The sequence below is a fragment of the Rhineura floridana genome, chromosome 5 (genome assembly GCF_030035675.1).
Source record: "Rhineura floridana isolate rRhiFlo1 chromosome 5, rRhiFlo1.hap2, whole genome shotgun sequence".
In the NCBI taxonomy this organism is placed as follows: Eukaryota; Metazoa; Chordata; class Lepidosauria; order Squamata; family Rhineuridae; genus Rhineura; species Rhineura floridana.
Window position 1 is genome coordinate 159398376 of NC_084484.1, and position 5699 is coordinate 159404074.

The 5699-nt window shown below is 42.3% G+C and overlaps 1 pseudogene; it reads right to left on the minus strand.

Moving 5' to 3' along the window:
• Positions 1-672: 672 nt before the first annotated feature.
• Positions 673-1228, minus strand: LOC133386119 (proteasome subunit alpha type-2-like; annotated as a pseudogene).
• Between the last annotated feature and the right edge of the window lie 4471 nt (positions 1229-5699).

A 5699-nucleotide genomic window follows, 5' to 3' on the forward strand; every position in this document is an offset into this window, starting at 1 on the left:
AGGTATGTGAGCCCTTAAATACCTAAATATGTTTTTGTGCATGTGTTTTATAGATGAGTCAGGTTTAATCACCCTGCCTGAGTTCAAAAAGAGGAATCAGCAGGAAGGCAAAATAGCAAAAATAAAGCCACATATAGAGCCAATAAATGTCACTACTTCTGGAAAGAAACATTGGTATTACTGAATAATTAAATCAGCAAAATGCTAAAATCTGCAAGGCGTACCAGCACTTTAAAAACAGTGTTCTCCAACTTGGATTTCTTTCTGACATGATCCAAACGATTCAGGGAAGGTACCAAAGATTCGTCTTTATCTCCTTTTATCTTTACAACATCTGTGTGTTCTTGTGCTGAAAGAGTGTGAAGGAAACCTAGACTTAGGCTTCATACACACTAACCCATTTGTAGCACAAAAGTGTAGTTTTCCTCAATTTGGAATCATTCATGTTTGTCCTCAACATGCTGCTTTCAATCTAGACTGATGCTAGATCCTGCCATCTACAAGCATGGGTGTGGTTTATTTATTACATTTATGTCCCACCTTTCCTCTGAGGAGCTTGATCTAGCAAATAAACAAAGTAGAAATGAGCATGCAGAAGCCAAATATTTAAATAGCTGGCGGGTGGGGCAAAGTCTTTGTATGTATCCAGGCAGTCAGTTTCCTTAACTCAAACTAGGCAATTGCAGCCAGGTAATACTTAACCTCAGTTGGAGTGAGTCTTCTAAATCCTGCCTCATTGCAGATGCCAACCTCTATGTTATCGTCTGTCATTCGTCCTTCAAAATTTTCCTTTAGTGTCAAGATAGCAGTATGAATGGCATCTTCAAGGTCCAAGCCTTCATTCTACCTCTTTTCACGGAATGTTTCCATTCACATATTTTCCCCATTGCAGCTGCTTTCCATGCAAAGTAAGTCCCTGATGGATCAGACTGGAATAAATATGGTCATCCTTCATTTCACCCACACATTAGCAATGACACACCAAGTGGGCGTACACCCCCCAGATTATGTGTACTCTTGCCAGTTGGTGGGCTCGCTGGACAAGTACCCTATAATTGGAGCCCACGTCACTATATACCAAGCCTATGTCTTTGGTAATGGATTTGACTTTGTGTACACTTGGTTCATCATACAGAATGGACTTCTGCTTTTTCTCCATTGCCAGCACCACACCATTTGCTGCTTTATACACCTGAAGTAGAGGAAGATGGCAATCGCTGGTGACCATTGTCACTGGGATTTCTCCATCTCCCCTGCCAGACATCCCAATCTTTAACCTGTGGATTTGCAGACTTGGTGGGAATTGTATGCACAGCTGGATAGGCAAAATGGAGGGACAGGAGATCAAGCCTTTCCCTCACACCACTTACCTCTGTTTTCAGATGGACTTACTGCAGGCAGGGTAATGCAGAATCAATCTGCAATGAGCTTTTCTTTTCAGAGTGCAACCAGTTTCTCAAGAAACTGCTGCTTTTCAGGTGGAAAAACTCCACAATAGATTTGGATTGTGTTTGGACTATGTAGAGAAAAATAAGTACTCAGTTTCCAGTGATTCTAAAATAAAATGTTATGTGTGTACACAGCCAAAGAGAAGATTTTTTCTTTAAAAAAAACACTGGTCAATGGGTAGAGACACAGTTGTGGTTGTGCTGACTTCAGTGCATCTCCACCTTCACATATAGCGCTAATCAAATTCCACCCCCTTTTATTCCAAAACCTAGGAAAACGCAGCTTCAGTGCACATTTCCATGAAATCAGCTTCACACAGAAATCAAAACTGATTGGTAGATCAACTTGTTGCCACTCCAAGGTGTGTCCAGTGAAAACGCTTCGCTGTAGGTTGGGCAGAGACAGTGATTGGCCCAACCCTTTGCTGTGGGCTGTCCTTGAAGGTCTGAGATCGGCAGTGGAGAAGAGAGATGTGTCCAGCATTTTAAACCAAAGGCAGATAAAACATTCTGGCTGCTTTTGAAGCAGCTAGCATGTCTCTGCAGCCAGAGTCTTAACCTATAAGAGATTGGAATGGGCCATGGGCTCCCTTCTTTCCTTCTCCAGATGTGAATTCTTCTCTTTCTTCCTCTGTTGAACTTAAGCACAGTTTGACATTTACTTTTGCACTGATACTAACCATTACAGATGGCAACCAGGATTTGAAACCAGTGGATGGAGTGGAGACTTAGCTCCGAAGTCGCTTCCAGACAACTGGCTTATTGAGAGCATTCATTCTGATTTGTCTGTCTGTGGGGAGTTTAGAGGATCGTGGCTATTTATTGAGCATTCATTCTGATCTGTTTACTGTGAGGATAGATGATGTTGCACTAAGTAAGTGATATCCCACACCTGCCAATCCAATTCTTATGACTTTCCTTATCACAAAAGTCTGATTTGGCTGGGAGGAGGGAGCCAGTTTGTTGCACAAAGCATCATATCAGTTGTAACCACACAACCTGAATTTGCTGGTATGTGATTGAATCCCACCCCAAAATAGTGACAGTCTGGAAGAGGCCTCCCGAATATGGCTGGCATGGGTGCAGATGCAATGCTAAGCTATGGCTACAGGTCACAAGGTAAGGGGAGAGCAATTCATATTAGAGGAGAAGGGAGGATGAGGGAGCCTATTGACCCATGGCCCACCCCCAATCAGGGAAGCACATTTAAGAGATTAGTTGGCACCAGGCTCTAGAAAGCTTCTTGGCTTAGTGAAGATTGGCATCTGGGTCTCTGTTCTGTCACAGGGTAACTACTCCTGTTCCAGGGTTACTGCCAATTCATTGGTTAGCAGCAGTTAGTTCATTAATTCAGGTCAATTAAGAGTACCAAAACATAAGCTTCTAATAGTGTTTATGGCTGAGTATGCATATAAGTAAGCATAAGTATACATATAAGTAAGCAGTGTTCAAGAGATCCCCTGGGGGCAACTGGTTGCTACTCTTTCACAGCCTGTATGGATATTTAGCTGTGAAGGGTGGCGTTCTCCCCCTCCACCACTGACTTCTCTCTCTGTTCAGCTGCTGTTCCTGCTCCCTCCCTGTCTGAAAGACTGGCTTGGTTTAGTCTTATGGTCCCTCCTTTATATTAGGATGAGTCATCAAGAATACGTGGTCTTCAAAGGACTGCTGAGGCAGCTGGTGCACATTCTGCTAGTCTTGTGCCTATGACATACAAGGGATGCTGTGTGGACCTGCTGTAAAAGAGGTCATCGCTTTCTTCTGCTCTTATCTGCTGAGTGAGCTAACTCGCATTTCTGCAGCCTACTTAACAGCTGAATTCCATTCACTACACTTAGTGGATTAACTTCTGTATTAATTGTATGCAAGATCTCACACGTAGACCTTAAATATGGCATTTGAGAACTAATTTGTTAATGCCACATACACCTCCTTGTCTGAACTGTTATGGAAATTTGTATATGCATGCAGAGATTGTCAATGGTCTCAGATGCGTGTGTGCCAGTGTGTGTATTTACCTTAGAAGCAGGCTTTTGCCCTGCATTTAGATCACTGACTTAGTAAAATAAGAAAAGCTGCTTTATTTATAGAAATACATAGTAGATAGGAAAGGCATACCTAGTTCTAACTAACTAACTAAGTTGGAGGCGCAATGGTAGAGAACAGCACAGGTAAAGATAGGCAAACCTAGCCAGCTGGAGGACCCTAACTCTGTCTTCCCTTTGGAATGCAAACAAAAGAACCCAAACAGGAGTTGCCCCACTTCCAACATGAACAACAATCTTACACGTATTTTCCGATACAGTCTTCCAATACAATCTTACACATATTCTCCAATACAAAACCAACCTCTTTTCCTACAGCCCCATGCTGAGAAACAATATCCTTACTAGCTCAAACTTACCATTTCCCCCTTTCATTCTTATTGATCAGGTCTGTAGCAGAATTCAAGCTCCACATGTAATGGATATTCCCTCCCCCCATACCCCATCTTTGTATTTGTGAGGTGCAGGACTACATATTGCCCAGAAACAAGTCCACCTCTTTTCTCTCTCTTCTTTGAGAATCTATAGACCATATTGTTTCAGAACCAATATCACCTAAGTAGCTCTACCTCTCCTTAAGAACATTCTTGCATCATATATAAATGATGGGATTTGTCCCTCATTACACACACATACACATATATGCAGAAACCCCTCCTCAGTTAATGAACTTCATGAGACACCCGCATTCTCCTAAGGAAGAACAGCCAAGTGCTGCCAGGTCATTTCCCTCAGAGAAATTGAGAGGAAGAAAACAACTTATACCATTGGGGGGAACAGAGGGAAAAGAATAATCATAACTATAGGCACTTATTTTATATGTTTGATTTAAAGCTCCTATCATTCATGAATTCACAGAGAAGATCTGTTGAACCAGATCCATAAAATGAAAAGAAACAATGAGCTAAGTTGCCACATCTTCTGCCCCCACACTGAGTGGGAGAGAGTGCCTGCCATTCACAGGTAATTAATACCAATTTTCTGCCTTCTTTCATGGGAGCCTTTAAACCCCATGTTCAATTATTTTTAGGTTCCTCATTTCAATAAGAGATGTGACTTTAAGATCCTGGAGTCCTACTCATTTATGAAGTCCAAATGTAATGGACTGTATTTCTCTGCTACATACCTGTTTTCACAAAATTGTTGATTTCTTAGACAAGTAGCTTCTGAGTAGAAAAATAACTGAGTGGTAAAAACTCAAGTTTTAAAAATTTCTGTTTGATTTCTGGAACTTGGCTGCATTTTTATTTTATTGTTGTGCGCCTCCCCAATCTTCAAGCGGTGAGATCTCAGGGGTCCCTGCGCTCATCCAGGGTTTGGTTTCCTTTGGGAAGAAGGTCAGCGGAGACTGTGGTGTCTTTATGAAATATGGTTTATTTATTTACACACATTCCAACCTGAGCTTAGGATGGAGGGGTTCAAGGCATCAGCAGTCCAATATCCAGCTTTTCCATCTGGGTTGCAGGAGGCATCCTAAAGCCATCATGCAGAGAGATAGCCTCTCTGCCTGCCTCCAGTTATCAGCCTTTCTCCAGTCAATTCTAAACACATTCTCTACACAAGCCTCTCTTAGGCACCAGGAGGGGGGGAAGACTCTTCTGAAGAGTTTCAATGACAAAAGGGTCTTCCTGGACCATTCACCAGTTGCTGAAAGACCCATTAGCAAACTGGCCACTCTATTTGTTTAACAAAAGAAGCTCATCTGACCAGCAGAGCAGAGTTTCTCACCCCAAGGCACAGGATTCCAAATCAGAGGCTGGAAGGGGACCCACAGGAATCATCCATTCCACCCCCCAAACTCACAACGTTATTTTATTTTACTTTACATCCTCCAAGGAACTCAAGGTGGCACACATGATTCTCCCTTCCCTATTTTATCATCACAACAATCCTGTGAGGTAGATTAGGCTGAGAGACTGTGAGTGACCCAAGGTTCTTTTCTATTTGCTAGTGTCATAAAAAGGGTATTGGTTTATCCTTTCTTTATTCTATTTGGCATGTATCCAGTTTATTGAATACAACAAGTAATTATGCCGGATATTGTCTTCTCCGCATGCTTCACAGATTTAACTTGACTATCTTGAATGGATCGGTAGAAGGTGACAGGAGTGGGGAGTACACCTTCTTCTCGGGAACAGGGGCCTCGGCAATAGACTTGGTGATGGTATCATCTGATTTCTTGAATTCAGTGGTCAGCTGTCAGGTC